This window comes from Somniosus microcephalus, chromosome 7 (assembly GCF_052327205.1).
Source record: "Somniosus microcephalus isolate GS21.2 chromosome 7, FLI_Smic_1.0, whole genome shotgun sequence".
Classification (NCBI taxonomy): domain Eukaryota; kingdom Metazoa; phylum Chordata; class Chondrichthyes; order Squaliformes; family Somniosidae; genus Somniosus; species Somniosus microcephalus.
Window position 1 is genome coordinate 123,084,652 of NC_140993.1, and position 22,592 is coordinate 123,107,243.

The 22,592-nt window shown below is 46.1% G+C and overlaps 1 protein-coding gene across 1 annotated transcript in view; it reads right to left on the reverse strand.

Annotated features, from left to right (window-relative positions):
• Window positions 1-22,592, reverse strand: part of LOC147114870 (peroxidasin homolog) — a 1,146,739-nt gene that overhangs the window by 99,511 nt on the left and 1,024,636 nt on the right. The gene's annotated exons all lie outside the window — the stretch shown is intronic.

Sequence of the window (22,592 nt, forward strand, 5' to 3'; positions counted from 1 at the left end):
CATAGGAACCGTCCGATTTCCCAGCCTCCCACAACCATCGCGCTGTAGTGGGGCACTCGCTTGGTGCCTGCAGTTCGCCAGTGACATTTAAATGAGGCCCAAAGCTGAAAATGGCTTGTGCCCCCCCGACACTGGCTTCAGGCAGGCAACATGGTTGTTCTGTCAGTTTCACGTCCGTTTCGGGCAGAAGTCTAAAATCACCTCCATTATCTCAGTTGAAAGGCAACACCATTGACAGTGCAGCTGCAGTGTCGACCTAGATTATGTGCTCAAATCTTGGAGTGCAGCCCCAACTCACATCCCCTTGAATCAAGGCAAGAACATTACCAACTGAGCAAGCTTGACTCTTTGTTTTCCTTCTCCGCCGTGCACCCCCCCCCCCGCCTTGTTTTGTTCAGTTCTATAAAGAAACCTGAATGTTTCTTAGTCTCTGGTTCTGATGAAAAAATCTGCACCTGAAACATTAACCCATCGCTTCCCTCTTTAGATGCTGATGGACCTGCTAATTATTTCTAGCATTTTCCATTTATAATTCAGTTATTTCATGGCAGCCAGATGTATCGCTGTTGCGCAAAATGTAGCTTTTGGTTAATCAAGTGATTTCTATATAAGATACAGAGTAGTCTCCAGTCAGGAGATGTATACCTCATTTCAATTCAAACAGTTCCAATATTCTGCTCTGGCAGAACAATAAGAATCATAGATTTTGCTGTGTTTTTTCTCCTCTGTGTAGCTGGGACAGCTCCTGGTGATTTTTTTCAAGTGGCTAGCTCAAGCCTGGCCACCATATACTTTACTTAACTCAGTCTCTGTATTTTGTAATCTTTTAGTGTCTTCCATGTATACTGTGCAATATTTCATAGTGCATTATGAGTACATTTTAAAAAGCAGTCCATCTGAAACCATAATTTTCTCTGCCGTGGCCCAGTATAGCATCAGTCTGCCATCTAGCTTTGATTTTTCTCACTATTCCTGTGTATATTTACCATGATCAGATAGCAAATCTCATCTTCTTGAAATCTATTCCTCACCTCCAGATGCTGATTTGAGCAGCCAGAATGATTTGAAAATAATCACCACATATGAATTTGTCTCTGTTAAAAATGCCCATCCAGGGTAGCATCCTCCAAAGATGGCAATATACCAAGCTTAGCAGGCGATGGTAACTACAATGAATGTCATCTACAGTACCTGGAAAAAGATGCGGGAGAGGCAGTACACTTTAAGAAATTAGGAAAGGTAAGATTAGCTACAGTATCTTGGACTTGGTAGATGGCACATGTTGGCACAGGTGTTGCCTGTCAGCCTGTTCCACCTTTACTCTCAACCATGCCAACCTTTCACAAAATCTTACAATTGTTTCATAAGAACATAAGACCATAAGAAATAGGAGCAGGAGTAGGCCAATCGACCCCTCGAGCCTGCTCCGCCACTCAATAAGATCATGGCTGATCTGATCCTAACCGCCAATGCACTATCACTGAAACATCTCCTGAATCTAACAGAATTAGACACACGAAATAGGAGCAGGATCAAGCTACACGGCCCCTGGGCCCGCTCCGCTACCCACAGGGCCATGACCGATCCGAACCTAGACTCATGTCCAAATTCCTGCCCGTTCCCCATAACCTTTAATTCCCTTTACTTCTAGGAAAATGTCTATTTCTGTTTTAAATTAATGTAATGATGTAGCTTCTACAGCTTTTTGGGGCAGCATATTCCATGGACCTACCACCCTCTGAGTGAAGTAGTTCCTCCTCATCTCAGTTTTGAAAGAGCAGCCCCTTATTCTAAGACTATGCCCCCTAGTTCTAGTTTCACCCATCATCGGGAACATCTTCCCCGCATCCACGCAATCCAACCCCTTCACAATCTTATATGTTTCAATAAGATCGCCTCTCATTCTTCTGAACTCCAATGAGTAGAGTCCCAATCTACTCAACCTCTCCTCATATGTCCATCCCCTCATCCCCGGGATTAACCGAGTGAACCTTCTTTGTACTGACTCGAGAGCAAGTATGTCCTTTCTTAAGTATGGACACCAAAACTGTACGCAGTATTCCAGGTGCGGTCTCACCAATACCTTGTACAACTGAAGCAATACCTCCCTATTTTTATATTCTATCCCCCTAGCAATGAAAGCCAACATTCCATTGGCCTTCTTAATCACTTGCTGCACCTGCATACTAACCTTTTGAGTTTCGTGCACCAGGACCCCCAGATCCCTTTGTACTTCAGTACTTTCCAGTTTCTTGCCATTAAGATAATAACTTGCTCTGCGATTTTTCCTGCCAAAGTGCATAACCTCACACTTTCCAGTATTGTATTCCATCTGCCAAATCTCTGCCCACTTACTTAGCCTGTCTATGTCCCCTTGCAGGTTTTTTATGTCCTCCTCACTCACTACTTTCCCTCCCATCTTAGTATCATCTGCAAACTTTGATATGTTACACTCGGTCCCCTCCTCCAAATTGTTAATGTAGATTGTAAAGAGTTGGGGACCCAGCACTGACCCCTGCGGAACACCACTAGTTACTGATTGCCAGTCTGAGAATGAACCATTTATCCCAACTCTCTGCCTTCTGTTAGATAGCCAATCCTCTATCCATGCCAGAATATTACCCCCAATCCCGTGATTTTTTATCTTAAGCAATAATCTTTTGTGTGGCACCTTGTCAAATGCCTTTTGGAAGTCTAAATACACTACGTCCACTGGTTCCCCTTTATCCACCCTATATGTTACTTCCTCAAAGAATTCCAGCAAATTTGTCAAACATGACTTCCCCTTCATAAAACCATGTTGACTTTGTCCTATTAAATTATGATTATCCAAATGTCCTGTTACTGTCTCCTTAATAATGGACTCCAAAATTTTACCTACCACAGATGTTAGGCTAACCGGTCTATAGTTTCCAGCCTTCTGTCTACTGCCCTTTTTAAATAAGGGTGTTACATTAGCAGTTTTCCAGTCTGCCGGGACCTTTGCCAAGTCCAGGGAGTTTTGGAAAATTATTACCAATGCATCCACAATCCCTACCGCCACTTCCCTCAAGACCCTAGGATGTAAGCCATCAGGTCCAGGTGATTTATCCGCCTTGAGTCCCATTATTTTACTGAGTACCACTTCCTTAGTGATTTTGATCGTGTTTAGCTCCTCCCCCCCTTTAGCCCCCTGTTTGTCCAGTGTTGGGATATTCTTAGTGTCTTCTACTGTAAAGACTGATGTAAAATATTCATTCAGTGATTTTGCCATCTCCATATTTCCCACCATTAATTTCCCGGTCTCATCCTCTAAGGGACCAACATTTACTTTAGCCACCCTTTTTCTTTTTATATAACTATAAAAACTCTTACTATCTGTTTTTATATTTTTTGCTAATTTACTTTCATAATCTATCTTCCCTTTCTTAATCAATCTTTTTGTTATTTTTTGCTGTCTTTTAAAGTTTTCCCAATCCTCTATCCTCCCACTAGATTTGGCTACCTTATATGCCCTTGTTTTTAGTCGAATACTATCCTTAATTTCTTTACTTAGCCACGGATGGCTGTCTTTTCTTTTACCCCCTTTTCTTCTCAGTGGAATATATATTTTTTGGAAGTTGTAAAATAACTCCTTAAATGTACACCACTGATCATGTATCGTCTTACCCTTTAATCTATTTTCCCAATCCACTCTACTCAATTCCGCTCTCATACCTTCATAGTCTCCTTTATTCAAGCTTAGCACGCTTGTTTGAGATCCAACCTTCTCACACTGTAATTGAATATGGAATTCAACCATGTTATGGTCACTCATTCCAAGGGGATCCTTTACTAGGACATTTTTAATTAATCCCATCTCGTTACACAGGACCAGATCTAAGGTTGCTTGCCCCCTGGTTGGTTCAGTTACATACTGCTCAAGAAACCCATCCCTAATACACTCAATGAACTCATCCTCAAGGCAGCCCTGCCCAATTTGATTTGTCCAATTAATATGATAGTTAAAATCCCCCATAATTATAGATGTTCCCTTATTACAAGCCTCAACTATTTCCTGATTGATACTCCATCCAACAGAGTTGCCACTGTTCGGAGGCCTATAGACTACGCCCACTAGTGTTTTTTTCCCCTTATTATTCCTTACCTCCACCCAAACTGTTTCATTATCCTGATCTTTTGACCCAATATAATTTCTCTGTATTACAGTGATTCATTCCTTTATTAACATAGCCACCCCACCTCCCCTTCCTTCCTGCCTGTCCTTCCTGATCGTTAAATAACCTGGTATGTTTAATTCCCAGGCATTGTCACCCTGCAGCCATGTTTCTGTAATGGCCACAAGATCATACCCATATGTAGGTATTTGTGCCATTAACTCGTCTATTTTGTTACGAATGCTACGTGCATTCAGATAGAGAACTTTCAAAGATGTTTTGTGACACTTAGTTCCTGCTTTTACCCTTTTTATTACTATACCTTTTACTCCCTACCCTCTGCCCCTTCCTGACACGCTCTGGTTTTTAATTTCCCCACTGCTACCTAAGTCTATGACCTTCTCTGTTGTCATTTTTATTATTTGCTCTCTAGGAACCTCCCCCCAACTAGTTAGTTTAAAGCCCTCTCTACAGCCCTAGTTATATGATCCGCCAGGACTCTAGTCCCAGCACTGGCCAAGTGAAGCCCGTCCCAACGGAAGAGCTCCCTCCTGCCCCAGTACTGGTGCCAGTGTCCCAGGAAGCAAAACCCATTTCTCCCACTCCAGTCTTTGAGCCACGCATTTAACTCTCTCATTTTATTTGTCCTAGCCAAATTCGCTCGTGGCTCAGGTAATAATCCAGAGATTATTACCCTTGTGGTTCTGCTTTTTAATTTGGCCCCTAGCTGCTCAAACTCCCTCAGCAGAACCTCCTTCCTTGTCCTATCTATGTCGTTGGTACCAACGTGGACCACGACAACTGGATCCTCCCCCTCCCACTCCAAGTTTCTCTCCAGTCCAGAGGAGATCTCCTTAACCCTGGCACCGGGCAGGCAACACAGCCTTCGGGACTCTCGCTCTCGGCTGCAGAGAACTCTATCTATCCCCCTAACAATACTATCCCCTACCACTACAACATTTCTTTTAACTCCCCCCACTTGAATGACCCCCTGCTCCACGGTGCTGTGGCCAGGTTGCTCATCCTCCCTGCAGTCCCTGCTCCTGTCCCCACAGGGAGTAAGAGCCTCGAACCTGTTGGACAAGTGCAAGGGCTGCGGCTCCTCCAACACTACCTCCTGGATCCCCGTACCTGCCTCACTTCTAGTCACACCATCCTGACCCTGGCCACGGACTACATCTGAATTAATTAATCTAATTGGTGTGACTACCTCGTGATACACAGAGTCCAGGTAACTCTCCCCCTCCCTGATGTGTCTCAGTGTTTGAAGCTCGGACTCCAGCTCTTCAACATGGAGCCGGAGTTCCTCGAGCAGCCAACACTTACTGCAAATGTGATCACCGTGAGCATCAATGGTGTTCACCAGCTCCCACATATTGCAGCAACAACACATCGCCTGATCTCCCATTCTATGTAATTAATTAAATTTATTAATATTATTCTTAAATATCCTCTGCCCCGATTCTAGATGGTGAATCTCACACCTTAGAAACTATAAACCAAAGAGATTTAAGCTTAAAAAGGGAGAAATACTTACCAACCAATCACTTACCTGCTTTCTGGTGACGTCACACTTGGATTACTTTTTACCTCTCTCCTTCCAGGCTGGAGACTGGTACACTTTACCTGGTCTCTGGGACTTTTACAGCCCCACTCTGCCGCTCGAGATTCCCGCCAACGCTGTGAGGCCTTACCTGGTCTCTGGGACTTTTACAGCCCCGCTCTGCCGCTCGAGATTCCCGCCGACGCTGTGAGGCCTACCTGGTCTCTGGGACTTTTACAGCCCCGCTCTGCCGCTGCATTTCATACACACCCATAACTCAGCAGGATGCATAGTCAAAATGCAACATATAGTTAGTTTTGCCACATTTATATCTTTCAAGGGCTTCAGGTTGGATGCATGGCAGCAATCAGTAACACCCTACACTTTGGGAAATACACCAATGTAGTGATGTTGACCATGGATGTGGGAAAGGAAATAAAAAGGCTGGCCATGCTGACCAACAGCTTTTTGGTACATACATGGGCTGCATATGACCTGATATTGCAGCACTAGGCAGGAATGAACCATAGGCATAACAATCGAGCACACTGATGATCCTGCCAACCACTGGTCTTGTTCCATTGTTGGAAGTTTGCTGCAGGTGTCCTTGCTCTGTCCTGCTGATTTGTAGCAAGTTGAGAATTGTACTTGGTGTTCATTTAAATGTTTTTACATTAAAGCTGAAACTTTACTGAGACTCATGTAGGAAATAGCATGAGCACTTCACCTCAGTAATAACTAAAGAGCAGGGAATTGCAGCCGAGAAAGATTTTTGCTCAGGGGCTTCATTCTTCTGCTTCAGTTGTACTACTGCTCTCCTAAGACAGGACTGGGGAACCTGCCATACATTTGCTACCCGTGGGAACATTTTCAGAATAAAAAGAATTGCACAGGATAGGTAGGCTGCATCTAAATCAGATAGGAACAGAGACTTAGGAGGAATATTGATGGAGCAATTAAAAATTATTTGAACTAGATTGGCAGGGAGGGGCAAGGAGGTAATTGGATCCTAAAATGGACAGATCGTAGGGTAGAAGGTAGTCAACAGGTAGACATGGACACAATAACCAAAAGTGATATACATGTACCAGAGCCCAGGAAAAAGCAGACATTGGGAGACATGATAGAAGGGAAATCTACATTAGGAAGCTTATACATAAGTAGCAGAAGCATTAGAAATAAGATGGCAGAACTGGAGGCTGGTATAGCGGTAGAATATCAGATACGCTGGAATATCAGATACATAGCTAAATGCAGAGAATGGAAATTAATTTTAAAATTCAGGGGGTTTGAGTGTTTGGGATGAACAGAAGGGACAGAAAAGGAGATGGTGAAAGTCATAGTGCCCCTAGGGGATGATGACCTCAGAATGATCAAATTTAACATGATATGGATTTAATCATACCAAAGTCCAGGGCCCAGGCTTAAAACTTAAAAGGGTTAAATTTAAAGAAATGAGGGAACAATTAAAATAAATGCATTGGAGCAGAATGTTTCAGTAGAAGAAAAACGCCTTTAAATGAATAATGCAGGACATGCAGGACAAGTACATACCTAAGGTCAGCACTTTGTAACTAAACAAACATGGCCCTAAATGGATTAATAAACACATTAAAACTGAACTAAAGAGGAAAAATGACATGAACAAATCTTGCAGGGAAACATGGGAAGGGGTTTACTGAGACAAATACAAGATCATGTAGAAACATATCAAAAGGTTGGTCAAAGTGACAAACGGTGACCTAGGAAAAAGAAATGCTGCACAGGCAAAAATGTAACAGAAGAAATATAATTTAGCGCTACAATAAAAAGAGAACTGTCAGAGAAGAGGTGAGAACTTTAATAAATGCAAATTTGCTTGAAACTGACGATAAGCACAAGATTGTAAATCTTCTGAATGATTACTCACTCAAAGGGCTGGATTTTGCCGGTGCTCAGAGGGCGGGTTTGAAGGCGGGTCAAAGGTTAAAATTGTTTTGATTGATGGCAGGTCACGATCCCGCCGTCAACCCGCCTCCAAACAATTTTCCCAAGTGTTGGGTCCCCGATTTGCGCATGGACCCGACACCTAGCAGCGGGAAGAGGATTAAAAGGCAATTACCTGCCTATTAACAGGTAGTTGCTAGTAGTTGACAGGCTCTTTTTGAATTTTGCCACTTCTGGCTCAGGTTTCCCGACGTCCGGACACTATGCCAGGTAAGTGTGGCATGTTGTGAGTCTGCTGTAATGTTTCTGGATTGATGACAGCTGGAGAAGTGGTGCGAAGGATCCAATGTTGCACTAGTGAGTCTCAGAGGTAAGAAAATGTTGGGAAATGTATTTTTAATACATTTACACATTTCTTTAGGTTACAAGTTTTGAAATCCATGTCCAGTGCCACCTCATTGGGAGAACCTCTATCACCAGTGACAGATCGCTTCTGTCACCTCACCTGCAGCTGCCATCTATTCCAGTCTATGGAGGGAGTCATTGAAGAGCCTGGGTGCAAGAGGTTACCTTTGTACAGTGATTGTCAGTGTTTGCAGCACCTCAATGCTATCAAACACTGAGAAATCAGCTGTCAAAAAAAAATTGTGCATGGTCCCTTTAAGAAAACCCTTTAAGGCAGCTGACACTTAATTAGCCGGCAAGCCCGCAGGGTGGGCTTAACAAGGTCAATTAACGTAAAATCACGTCTATGGGCCGGATGCAGTTGGGGGCAGGACTGGAAGCCGGAAACCACCTGACCCGCACCCAACCTGTCTCCATTGATAAAATCGCGGCCATAGTATTCACAAGAGAATACATGAGTTACATGTCATTCCCCCAAAAAAAGAGTACCAAAGCAAAATTTAGGACATCAACATACATGAGTAGGAAGTCCAAGACAAGCTGAAAGGACTTCAAACAAATGAAATGCCACAGTTAGCTGGTCGAGCAAGGAGATTTGTGTGGCACTGACAATCATTAGGAGGTGTCAGTGGACCCTGGGAAGGTACCAATAGATTAGAAACAGGCTAATATGATATCCATATTGAAAAACAATGACAAAACAGATACAGGAAACTACATAGGCAACAAGAAAAAAGTACTGCAGATGCTGGAAATCTGAAATAGAAACAGAAAGTGCTGGAAATAGTCAGAAAGTCAGGTAGCATCTGCAAAGAAACAAAAAAAAAGATGTTTCAGGCATAACCCTTCATCTGATGTTTCCAATAGCTCCCGGTTAAGCAATGCCTCGAATTTAAAATTCTCATCCTTTTTTTCAAATCCCTCCAAGGCCTCGCCCCTCCCTATCTCTGTAATCCCCTCCAGCCCCACGACCCCCAGAGATATCTGCGCTCCTCTAATTCTGGCCTCTTGAGCATCCCTCCTGATTTTAATCGTTCAACCATTGGTGGCCGTGCCTTCAGCTGCCAAGGCCCTAAGCTCTGGAATTCCCTCCCAAACCTCTCCGTCTCTCGAGCTCTCTCCCCTCCTTTAAAACGTACCTCATTGACCAATTTTTTAGTCATCTGCCCTAATAACTCCTTATGTGGCTTGGTGTCAAATTTTATTTTATAACGCTCCTGTGAAGTGCCTTGTGGTGTTTTACTATGTTAAAGGTGCTATATAAATACAAGTTGTTGTTGTTGTTTTGTTTTAGGCAACTGCAGACCCATTAGTCCTACTTATAATGGATTATCAGTGCAACAACAACCTAATAAACAGCAGTCAACATAGCTTTAGAAGGGAAAGATCCCTTCTGACTAACCTTGTTGATTTCTTTGAGGAAGTGTACACCAAATCAATGGTAGTAAACCCTATGATGTTGTGTACCAGGGGAGGTGAATTTCCACTGGGGTTCTCCCACTTGTCCACGTACCTTTGGTGGAAGAGCTGTGGAAACCGTAGAATAAAACTAGACTTCAAAAAGGCACTTGATAAAGTTCCACACAAAAGGTTACTTGTTAGGCTGAGCACTGTGTGGATTCAGGGAAAAACTTTGGAATGGATAAGAAATTGGCTGAAGGGTAGAAAGCAGCAGGTACTAGTTAGAGAGGATTAATGTCAGGATGGGAGATGAGTATTGAGTGGAGTGCCCCAGGGCTCAGTGTTGGGACCTTGACTGTTTCTAATTTACATCAATGGCTTGAGGGGGAATTTTAACTTCCTCCATCTGGTGGAAATCCGGTAGAATAGGTTTTACAATAACAACTTGCATTTATATAGCACCTTTAACAGTAAAATGTCCCAAGGTGCTTAAGATGGAAGAGCTAAGATGGATACGGTATACTTAGCGTTCGATTCTTGATCAGTCTGTTGAGTTGGCAGGTGTGTTCTTTGGTCGGATCTGCAGGTAACTGTCTGTAGTGTTCCTGGTTGTCCAGTTGTCGGTATGCTTCTTTGCAATAGTCCGTTCTGTTCTGTATGACGATGGCTCCTCCTTTGTCTGCCGGTTTGATGACGATGTTGCGGTTGGTCTTGAGAGTGTGGATGGCATTGCGTTGTGCTCGGGTGACATTCTGGACTGTCTTGTGAGTGCGGCTGATGAATCTGGCGTTGATGCATCTCCTGACAGCTTGAGCATACATGTCAAGCTTAGGGCAGCGGCCCTCCGGAGGGGTCCAATTTGACTCTTTCTTCTTCGGTTTCTGCACTGCGGATCCCTCTGTCTGCTGTTCCGGATCATTGGTTGTCTCATTGGGTTCGCTGCTGACATCTTGGGATTTGTGAAAGAATTCCCGGAGCCTCATTCTCCTGATGAATTCCTCTGTGTCTGCCGCGAGACCGATGGGGTCCATTTTGGTGGTGGGGCAGAAATTGAGCCCTCGGCTGAGAACTTCAATTTCGTCTGGTTGAAGGGTGTGGTCGGATAAGTTGACGATGGACTTCCCTATGGTTTCAACCATGGTACCGGGGGAGGCTTGGTAGCTGCTGGTGGTGATGCCGAGTTTCTCAAGCTTCCTGTTCTTGGTGTGCATGTAGGTAGTGTAGTTCCGTTGCCTCGTCTGTTTGGCGGTGTATCGTAGCTGGTCTGGTGTGTCCTGAGCACAGGCTGAGAACATGAACTCTATGTCAGTTTCGAGGTTGCGGCGCCTGCTGTAGAGCTGGTGTACGAGATGGTTGAGGAGTGTGCGAGAGGTACGACGGCAGAGTCTCTCAGCGTAGTCTGTGTTGTAGGTCGACTTGAGTGGGTTCGTGATCTGTAGTCCTTTCGGGATCTTGTCTGCTTTCTTGCATCTCTGTAGAAACTTGATGTCTGTGTCGATATGCGCGATGTTCTTGGAGATCCTCTCCACTTTGAGCCGGCAGTTTGTGGTGTCGATAGTAGCCATAGTGTGGAGACCTTCGATCCAGACCTTCAAAGCATCCTACGCACTCTCATCCCACGTACTCCCCGCGTGGGAGACTTCTACTGCCTCCCAAAGATACACAAAGCCAACACACCCGGACGTCCTATCGTATCAGGCAACGGAACCCTGTGTGAGAACCTCTCTGGATACGTTGAGGGCATCCTGAAACCCATCGTACAGGGAACCCCCAGCATCTGTCGTGACACTACAGACTTCTTACAGAAACTCAGCACCCACGGAGCAGTTGAACCAGGAATACTCCTCGCCACGATGGATGTCTCGGCACTCTACACCAGTATCCCCCACGATGACGGCATCGCTGCGACAGCCTCAGTACTCAACACCAACAACAGCCAATCTCCAGACGCCATCCTACAACTCATCCGCTTCATCCTTGACCACAATGTCTTCACCTTCGACAACCAGTTCTTTACCCAAACACACGGAACAGCCATGGGGACCAAATTCGCACCCCAATATGCCAACATCTTCATGCACAAGTTCGAGCAAGACTTCGTCGCTGCACAGGACCTCCAATCAACGCTATACACCAGATACATCGACGACATTTTCTTCCTATGGACCCACGGTGAAGAATCACTGAAAAGACTACACGATAACATCAACAAGTTCCATCCCACCATCAAACTCACCATGGACTACTCCTCAGAATCGGTTTCATTCTTGGACACACGAATCTCCATCAAAGACGGACACCTCAGCACTTCACTCTACCGCAAGCCCACGGACAACCTCAGGATGCTCCACTTCTCCAGCTTCCACCCTAATCACGTTAAAGAAGCCATCCCCTATGGACAAGCCCTGCATTCACACGGAGGTCAAACTCCAAACCATCGTCAACACCTTCACTGAAGCGTACAAGAGCATGGGCCTTACAATAAACATCCGTAAAACAAAGGTCCTCTACCAACCTGCACCCACGATACAGTACTGCCCCCTGATTATCAAAATCCACGACAAGCCTTGGATAACGTGGACCACTTTCCATACATCGGGAGCCTACTGTCAACAAGGGCAGACGTCGATGATGAAGTCTAACACTGCCTTCAGTGTGCCAGTGCAGCCTTCGGTCGCCTGAGGAAGAGAGTGTTTGAAGACCAGGACCTCAAACCCGGCACTAAGCTCATGGTCTACAGAGCAGCAGTGATACCCGCCCTGCTGTATGCCTCAGAGACATGGACCATGTACAGCAGGCAACTCAATGCACTGGAGAGGTACCACCAACGCTGCCTCCGCAAGATCCTGCAAATCCATTGGCAGGATAGGCGCACCAACGTCAGTGTTCTCACTCAGGCCAACATCCCCAGCATCGAAGCTTTGACCACGCTCGATCAGCCCTGATGGACAGTTCACATCGTCCGCATGCCCGATACGAGACTCCCAAAACAAGCGCTCTACTTGGAGCCCTGACATGGCAAGAGAGCCCCAGGTGGGCAGAGGAAATGCATCAAGGACACCCTCAAAGCCTCCTTGAAAAAGTGCAACCTCCCCACTGATATCTGGGAACCCCTGGCCCAAGACTGCACAAAGTGGAGGAGAAGCATCCGGGAAGGTGCCGAATACCTCGAGTCTCTTCGCCGGGAGCAAGCGGAAGCCAAGCGCAAGCAATGCAAGGAGCGCACGTCAACCCAAGCACCCAACCCACCCGCCCCTTCAACCACTGTCTGCCCCACCTGTGACAGAGACTGTAGGTCCCACATTGGACTTATCAGTCACTTGAGAACTCATTTTTAATGTGGAAGCAAGTCATTCTCGGTTCCGAGGGATTGCCTAAGAAAAGAAGATGAGGATTATTCCCTTTTTTCCAACAGGGGTGCAGGCCTCCCAACATCGGGAAACCCCGCCAGGGTCAGCAAGGCGAGCAGTGGGTCTGCGGGGGTGAAAGGGGTCCAAAAGTGCGCTGTGGAGGTGAGTGATGGGTGCAAGTGTGGAGAGGTAAGTATGTGAGGTGAGTGAAAAGTGTTAGAAAAAGTTTACTTACCTTTGTTTCTTCCTGCAGGCTTCAATCGTTGGGGATGCGAAGGCTCCGGCATCCCCATGGCAGAGATGACAGAATGGCTGCTGCATTCTCCGATGCAACAGCCATCTGCTTTCTGCTCTGGAAATAGGTTTGGTGAGCCTTGAGTACAAGAACTCACCAAACAACAGAGAATGTCAGTGTTTGACAGCTTCTCAAAGCTGTCAAACGATGACAATTCACCTGTCAAAAATTTCTCTGTCACTGGCTTTCCCTTAATTGGCCCACTGGGCAGGCTTACTAATGTCAATCAAGGGAAAATTGCATGGGTTGGCCAGATGTCGATGGAGACGGGACTCAAACCCGACAAGCAGCAGTCCCGCCTCCAACACACCCCCATTGGCAAAATCACCCCCAAAGTATTTGTTTAATTTTTTTGCCATTTCCTTATTCCCCATTATAATTTCTCCTGTCTCAGCCTGTAAGGGACCCACATTTACTTTAGCTAGTCTTTTCCTTTTTACATACCTATAGTAGCTTTCACAATCTCTTTTATGTCTCTCGCTAGTTTACGCTCATATTCTATTTTCCTTTTCTTTATCAATTTCTTGGTCCTACTTTGCTGAATTCTAAAATTCTCCCAATCCTCAGGCTTACTACTCTTTTTGGCAGCATTATAAGCCTCTTCCTTTGACCTAATACTATCTTTAACTTCTCTTGTTAGCCACGGTTGGACTACTTCTCCTATGGGATTTTTGTGCCTTAAAGGAATGTATATTTGTTGTAAATTATGGATTAATTCTTTAAATGCTAGCCATTGCTTGTCCACTGTCATACCTTTTAATGTAGTTTCCCAATCTACCATAGTCAACTCGCGCTTCATCCCTACGTAGTTTGCTTTGTTTAGATTTAAGACCCTAGTTTCAGATTTAACTAAGTCACTTTCAAACTCGATATAAAATTCTATCATATTATGGTCACTCTTACCTAAAGACCCCTTTACTACAAAGTTATTAATTAACCCTTTCTCGTTGCACAATACTAGATCTAAAATAACTTGTTCCCTAGTTGGTTCCTCAACAAATTGATCTAGAAAACTATCTTGCATACATTCCATGAATTCGTCCTGCACACTATTACTGCAAATTTGGTTTGCCCAGCCTATATGTAGATTAAAGTCCCCCATGATTCCTGTATTACCCTTGTTACATGCGCCTCTAATTTCCTGATTTGTACTCTACCCTACATTACAACTACTGTTTGGGGGCCTATAAACAACTCCCACCAATGTTTTCTGCCCCTTGCTGTTTCTTAGCTCCACCCAAACTGATTCTACTTCTTGATTTTCAGAGCTAAGATCCTTTCACTCTACTGTCTTTATCCCATCCTTTATTATCAGGGCTACGCCTCCTCCTTTTCCATTTAGCCTATCTCTTCTAAAAGTTATCTATCCTGGAATATTTAGGCTGCGAATTTAATAGAGGAGTCGGGTTGCCTGGTGGGCAGCTTCCGGTCCCGCTGTGGTTTCAGCCGCTCCCAATTTGAGATTTTAATTTAAGTGGCCTATTAAGTCATATCGTGCACGCTGCCCGGTCCAATGAATGGGGTCGGGTCTGTTACTCGCCTCTGATGACGTTATTGCTGCAGTTGTTTTTAAGGGGCCCATACAGCCTCAGCCTCTCATTTCTCGTTTGGGCTGATGTTTGAATGGGCACAGGCTACAATAAGTGCTGCCAAAGCCAAGGCTGCTCCAAGGTTTAATGAGGACTCCCTCCAAGCTCTTGTGGAGGGAGTAAGAGGGCACAGGGAGATTCTGTTCCCTCCCGATGGCCAGAGGAAGCCTCCTCAGCAAATAAAGGCAGCCTGACTGCAAATTGCTGAGGAGGTCAGCACTAGGTCCATATGTTCACACACCTGGATCCAGTGCTGAAAAAGGTTTAATAATCTTCTGCGATCAGCAAAAGTGAGTATCACATCATACTTACCTTCAATCTGCTTCCCGTCTCTTCTCATCACCAGCACTCTGCTTTGTCAGCCTGCTCCTCCACAGCCCACCTTACCCTTAATTCCCTTGCACCCTTATCTATCCATCTCTCTCTCAGTACTGAATCACTTGAACATCCTACTCTGCAGCCCTCACACTTGCTCTCACTGTTATGCAATAACAACTAACAACGCACAGGGAGCTAGCTTCCTCTTGGCACCTCACTCCATCTTGGTCTCCCTCTAAGCTTCTATGTTATGGATTCTTCACACTCACTCTCGCTGAAACTCCACTTGTGTCCCTCCTTGCAGGAAAAGATAGCCCACAATAAGAGGAGCACATCATCCCTCGCTACATTGACGTGCAGAGGAGGCTGCGCATGAGATCGTGGGAGGTGGCGAGGAGCTGGAAGTGGGGGACAGAGGGTTGGGCGCACTAGACGAAGCTGGTGACAGAATACATTTTCAACCCTCTCATTTAGATTTCATGATTGACTGCAATGGCATATGATGTTCATAAGAGATTGACTTTTGATTATCTGCACAACTGGATTTGTCTGCTACCTAAAAATCAGATGTCTAACCGTGCCTTTACTCTCTCACAGGACCATCGAGAGCCCCCCTGTCCAGGAGGAAGAGCCGGACGACTCCTCAGAGGAACCTGCAGCCTCTGAGGGAGCAGCATCAGCAGGACTCAGCGCAACCAGCACCAGCGCAGAAACGCACACCTCGGTGGGTCCGTTGCGACATAGAGTAGTGTTATCACCTGGTGTATCACAGCTCACAAGTGAGCATCAGCAGATGTTGGAGACAGCGACAGCTGTGGAGAGTCCTCGTCGGAGGTTGCAGGACACTCCTAGCTCTGTTCAGCTTCATGTAGTCGCTGTGCCCCTGGGGCCATCCAGAAAGAGAGCGGTGTTGGAACTCCAGGAACAAGTGCAGGAGTCTCTGACAGGGTTTGCCTCCAGGGTAACTGAGAGTGTGCAGAGAATGGAGGAGTCCATCTCAAACATGAGCACTGCCGTGGTGGAGGCAATGGCGCATGAACGTGCCACCATGGAGAGGGTGGCAACCTCCTTGGAGGACATAAGTCGCCACACTCAACAGAGCATGGTGACTCTTCTAAATAGATGGTCTGCTGTGGAGGATAGATCAGCATCTATTGAGGAGAGACACCCGAGGTACATCCCCGTTATGAGGATTGTCAGTAGAGAGACAGATCCTCTTGGCCCTACTGATGTGCAGCAGGTTGCTCTACAGCCACTTGCTAGCACTAAAGTGCGGGCGACCCATGAGAGGGATGTTGGTGGCAAACAACAAGGAAGTTCTGGGCTCCTCTCCAAGCGCTCACACGACCATGCCACTGCGGAGCCCTCGGTCAGGGCCCCAGAGTCCGCACCCAACTGAGATGGTCATCTCAGCCCCTGCACAGCCGCAGGAAGAGCAGACTGTGGAGGAGCCCTCCCAGGCTCCCAAACCCAGAGGACGCCCGCCAAAGGTGTCTAAGCAGGCGCAGCATAAAAGTGAGCAAGGTGCCTCTACATCTGCTGAAGCCACAGGGGAAGCACCATGTAGAAGCACGCATAAGAGGAAATAGTCACAAGGGTAGTCACTTGGGTGTTTTGTTTTATTGTAATGTATCATTTGTCATCTTTTTGTGATGTGATAAAACAAAAGTGATAGGAAAGAGTTGAAGTTCTGGCCTATGTGTTCTGAGAAATGGAAGTTGCACAGTGAGGGCTCAGGGCGACTTGCCTTTGTAATGATGGCAGTGAAAGTGATAGGAAAGAGCCGTTTATTGGAGAGATGATGTTTGGCTTGTTAAGAAGGTCGTCCACACATTCATAGCCGTCTGCCAGCCACCTGTGGTTGAAGCATAAGCTTACGCAAATCTGGCATGGATGAAAGCATCCCTTGCCTGACGGCCAGCAATGTGGTCGCGTGCTGCTGCATTGGCCACATCTGACCCCACAAGGCATGCCTCCTCCACCTCGTCCTTGTCCTCATTCTCCTCCTCTTCCTCCTCCTTGTCCTGGTCCTCTTCCTCCTCATCATCATCCGAGGAGGCTGTGCGCTGAGCCACTTGATCCTCAGGGAGCATTAAGCCATGCTGTTGAGCGATGTTGTGCAGGGCACAGCAGACAACGATGATTCTGGACACCCTACCATACTGCAGGGCTCCACCAGATCTGTTAAGGCATCTGAATTGCATTTTGAGCAAGCTCATGGTTTGCTCTATGATGCTTCTGGTAGAAATGTGGCTCACATTGTACCGCTCCTCAGCCACGTTTGATGGCCTCCAAAGTGTCTTGAGCCACTATTTCAGGGGATAGCCCTTGTTGCCAAGTACCATCCGGAAAGTTGGGTTGGTGCATTGAAGAGCTGAGGCACAGTAGACTGCCGCAGGATAAAGGAGTCAGGGCAACTGCCAGGGTGCTTTGCGGAAACATGCATGATTATCTTTTTGTGGTAACACACCAGCTAGATGTTAAGGGAGTGGAATCCCTTGCGGTTGACAAATACAGTTGGGTTGTGATAGGGAGCCCTAATGGCCACATGTGTGCAGTCTACGATGCCCTGCACACTTGGGAAGCCTGCCATATTTGCAAAGCCAACTGCACGTGCAGTTACACTTGCTTCATCCGTGGAGAAGTGGATGTGCGCCTTTGCAAAGAGGGCATCAGTAGCCTGCATGATGCAGACATGTGCGGCCGACCTAGAGATGCCGCTGATGTCTGCAGCTGATCCCTGGAAGGAGCCCGAAGCAAAGACGTTGGGTGTGGTGGTGACTTTGACAGCCACTGGTAAGGAGTGTCCACCCACTCCTCTGGGCTCCAGGTGTTGGTGCAGCATTGCGCAGATGTCAGCGACTATGTCTCGCGGAAGCCTCAGCCTCCTTTGGCACTGCTGCTCACTCATGTTGAGGAAGCTCATCCTCTGCCTATAAAGCAGGTGTTGGGGGTTTCTCTTTCAGCGAAGAGCAGGCCTGCGCTGACGCCCTCTGCCCTGTGCGTCATGATGTGGCTGAGGAGAAGGTTGGCGCCCCTGCTGTTGGTGCTGCTGCTGTGTCTGGTTGCGGTGCTGCCGCGGCTGCTCTTCCTCCAAATCTGATGACCAGGATGAGAGGATATAAATGGTTCCCATACCACTGGTATATATCTCAGTCGATCAATGGAGGTTGTTTGCGCTCAGACCAAATGGCCAGAGGACATTCCAATGAGGTCACACTACAGGTGGATCTCAACACTCAACAAGATTAGTAGAGCTGCTAAATGTCTCCCAAACCTCAAAGCACTAGGTTGTGGCATGTAAAAGAATGAGAGACTGCATGACCGCTTTTAAGCTGTTCAAGCAGCGGCCAACAATTCGGGTCCTCGTTCAACCCGGCTTGATTCAGCTGGCGTGTTTTTCTGAAGGCGGCCAGCATGCTAAAAAATCTGCACAATCCGAACAGGCAGTTAAAATAGGATTATCCAGGCAGTTCACAAGCTCCAAACCCTCACTCTGAGGTCTATTAAATTTGCGGTCTTAGTTCCCAACCTTGGCCACTTTGCTACCATGTCTCCGTTATGGCTATTAGGTCAAACCTGTTAATTTCTATCTGCGCTATTAATTCATCTATTTTGTTGTGAATGCTTCGTGCATTCAGATATAGTGCCTTTAGCTTTGACATGTTTCTATTTTTCTCAGATGTCACCTTAGTCACAGATACCTTATTACCTTTGTTACTCTCTCCGTCCCTTCCTCACCTACTCTGCTTATTTTTACCTAAAACTCTACTCTGCTCTCGAGCCTTGATATTTCTCTCGCTGCTTTTAAATTTACTCTTTCCTGAATCCTCCCACCCCCCTTCATTAGTTTAAAGCCCTGTCTACTGCCCCAGTTATTTGGTTCGCCAGGACACTGGTCCCAGTTCAGTTTAAGTGGAGCCCGTCCCAATAGAACAGTTCCCTCTTTCCCTAGTACTGCTGCCAGTGCCCCATGAACTGAAACCCCTTCCTCCCACACCACTCTGAGCCACACTTTTAAAATTCTAATCTGTTTGTCCCTATGCCAATTTGTACGTGGCTCAGGTAACATTCCAGAGATTATTACCTTTGAGGTTCTGCTTTTTAATTTGGATCCTAGCTCCTCAAACTTCCTCAGCAGAACCTCATTCCTAGTTCTACCTATGTCGTTGGTTCCTACATGGACCATGACAACTGGATCCTCCCCCTCCCACTCCAAGTTCTTCTCCAGCCATGAGGAGATGTCTTTAACCCTGGCACCGGGCAGGCAACACAATCTTCGGAACTCTCGGTCGCGGCTGCAGAGAACAGTATCTATCCCCCTGACTATACTGTCCCCTACCACAACTATATTCCCTTTCACTCGCCCCACTTGAATGGCCTCCTGCACCATGGTGCCATGGTCAGCTTGCTCATCCATCCTGCAGGCTTTTCCCTCATCCACACAGGCAGCAAGAACCTCACACCTGTTGGACAAGGGCATAAGAACATAACATAAGAAATAGGAGCAGGAGTAGGACAATCGGCCCCTCGAGCCTGCTCCGCCATTCAATAAGATCATGGCTGATCTGATCCTAACCGCCAATCTACTATCACAGAACCATCTCCTGATACTAACAGAATTAGACACACGAAATAGGAGCAGGATCAGGCTACACGGCCCCTGAGCCCGCTCCGCTACCCACAGAGCCATGACTGATCCGAACCTAGACTCATGTCCAAATTCCTGCCCGCTCCCCGTAACCCTTTATTCCCTTTACTTAGAAACATAGAAACATAGAAGATAGGAGCAGGAGTAGGCCATTCGGCCCTTCGAGCCTGCTCCGCCATTCAATGTGATCATGGCTGATCATCCAAATTCAGTACCCTGTCCCTGCCTTTCCCCATATCCCTTGATCCCTTTAGACTCAAGAAATATATCCAACTCTTTCTTGAATATATTTAATGAACTGGCCTCCACCGCCCTCTGTGGCAGAGAATTCCACAGGTTCACCACTCTCTGGGTGAAGAAATTCCTCCTCATTTCAGTCCTAAATGGCTTACCCCTTATCCTTAGACTATGACCCCTGGTTCTGGACTCCCCGGCCATCAGAAACGTCCTTCCTGCATCTAGTCTGTCCAGACCTGACAGAATTTTATAGGTTTCGATGAGATCCCCTCTCAATCTTCTAAACTCCAGTGAGTATAAGCCCAATCAACACAATCTCTCCTCATACGTCATTCCTGCCATCCCAGGTATCAGCCTGGTGAATCTTCGCTGCACTCCCTCCATGGCAAGAACGTCCTTCCTCAGGTAAGGTGACCAAAACTGCACACAATATTCAAGGTGTGGTCTCACCAAGGCCCTGTACAACTGTAGCAAGACATCCTTGTTCCTGTACTCGAACCCTCTTGCTATGAAGGCCAACATACCATTTGCCTTCTTAACCGCCTGCTGCACCTGCATGCTTACCTTCAGCGACTGGTGCACAAGGACCCCCAGGTCTCTTTGCACTTCCCCTTCTCCCAATCTATTGCCATTCAAATAATAATCTGCCTTCCTGTTTTTGCCACCAAAGTGGATAACCTCACATTTATCCACATTATAGTGCATTTGCCATGTTTCTGCCCAATCACCCAACCTGTCCAAATCGTACTGGAGTTTCCCGACATCCTCCTCGCAGCTTACCCTCCCGCCCAGCTTTGTGTCGTCTGCAAATTTGGAGATATTACATCCAATTCCCTCGTCCAGATCATTAATATATATTGTGAACAGCTGGGGTCCTAGGACCGATCCTTGCGGTACCCCACTAGTCACTGCCTGCCACTCGGAAAACGACCCGTTTATTCCAACTCATTGCTTTCTGTCTGCCAACCAGTTCTCTATCCAAGTCAATACCTTGCCCCCAATCCCATGTGCCTTAATTTTGCACGCTAATCTCTTGTGTGGGACCTTATCGAAAGCCTTCTGAAAGTCCAAATACACCACATCCACTGGTTCTCCCTTATCTATTTTACCAGTTACATCCTCAAAAAAGTTCCAGTAGATTAGTCATGCATAATTTACCTTTTGTAAATCCATGTTGACTTTGTCCGATCCTGTCACTGCTTTCCAAGTGCTCTGCTATTACATCTTTTATAATAGACTCTAGCATTTTCCCCACTACCGATGTCAGGCTTACCGGTCTATAATTCCCTGCTTTTTCTCTACCACCTTTTTTGAACAGTGGGGTAACATTAGCTACCCTCCAATCCATGGGTACCGTTCCAGAGTCTATCGAGTTCTGGAAGATGATCAGTAATGCATCTACTATCTCTAGGGCCACTTCCTTAAGTACCCTGGGATGTAGACCATCAGGCCCTGGGGATTTATCGGCCTGCAGTCCCATCAATTTTCCTAACACCATTTTCCTACAAATACTGATTTCTTTCAGTTCCTCGCTTTCATCCGACCCTATGTTCCCCGGCATCTCTGGGAGGTTATTTGTGTCCTCCTTTGTGAAGACAGAACCAAAGTATGCATTTAGTTGGTCTGCCATTTCCTTGTTTCCCATTATAAATTCCCCTGATTCTGACTGTAAGGGACCTACGCTTGACTTCACTAATCTTTTTCTTTTCACATATTTATAAAAGCTTTTACAGTCAGTTTTTATGTTCCTCGCGAGCTTACTTTCATATTCTATTTTCCCTTTCTTAATTAATCCCTTTGTCCTCCTTTGTTGACTCCTAAACTGCTCCCAATCCTCAGGATTATTGCTTTTTCTAGCCAATTTATATGTCCTCTCCTTGGATCTTATGCTATCCCTAATTTCCCTTGTTAGCCACGGTTGAGTCACCTTTTTTGTTTTATTTTTACGCCAAACTGGGATGAACAAATTCTGTAGTTCATCCATTTGGTCTTTGAATGTTTGCCATTGCCTATCCACCATCAACCCTTTGAGCGCCATTCCCCACTCAATCCTACCCAACTCGCTCCTCAGACCATTGTAGTTTCCTTTATTTAAATTGAGGACCCTTGTCTCTGAGTCAACGACTTCATTCTCCATCTTAATGAAGAATTCGATCATATTATGATCGCTCTGACCTAAGGGGCCTCGTACAACAAGATTGCTAATTAATCCTTTCTCATTGCATAATACCCAGTCTAAGATGGCCTGATCTCTGGTTGGTTCCTCGACATATTGGTCCAGGAAACCATCCCGTAAACACTCCAGGAATTCCTCCTCCACAGTATTGTTACTAATTTGGTTGGCCCAATCTATATGTAGATTAAAGTCACCCATGATGACTGCTGTGCCCTTATTGCACGCTTCTTTAATTTCCCTTTTAATGCCATCCCCAACCTCCACCTTACTGTTTGGAGGTCTATATACCACTCCCACTAATGTTTTTTTCCCCTTAGTATTTCTCAATTCTACCCATACAGATTCCACATCATCAGAGCTAATATCCTTCATTACAATTGTATTAATCCCTTCTTTAACCAGTAATGCTACCCCATCTCCCTTTCCTTTTTGCCTATCTTTCCTGAATATCGAATACCCCTGGATGTTGAGTTCCCAGTCTTGGCCATCTTTGAGCCACGTTTCTGTAATCCCAACCAAATCGTATTCGTTTACCTCTATTTGCACAGCCAATTCATCCACCTTA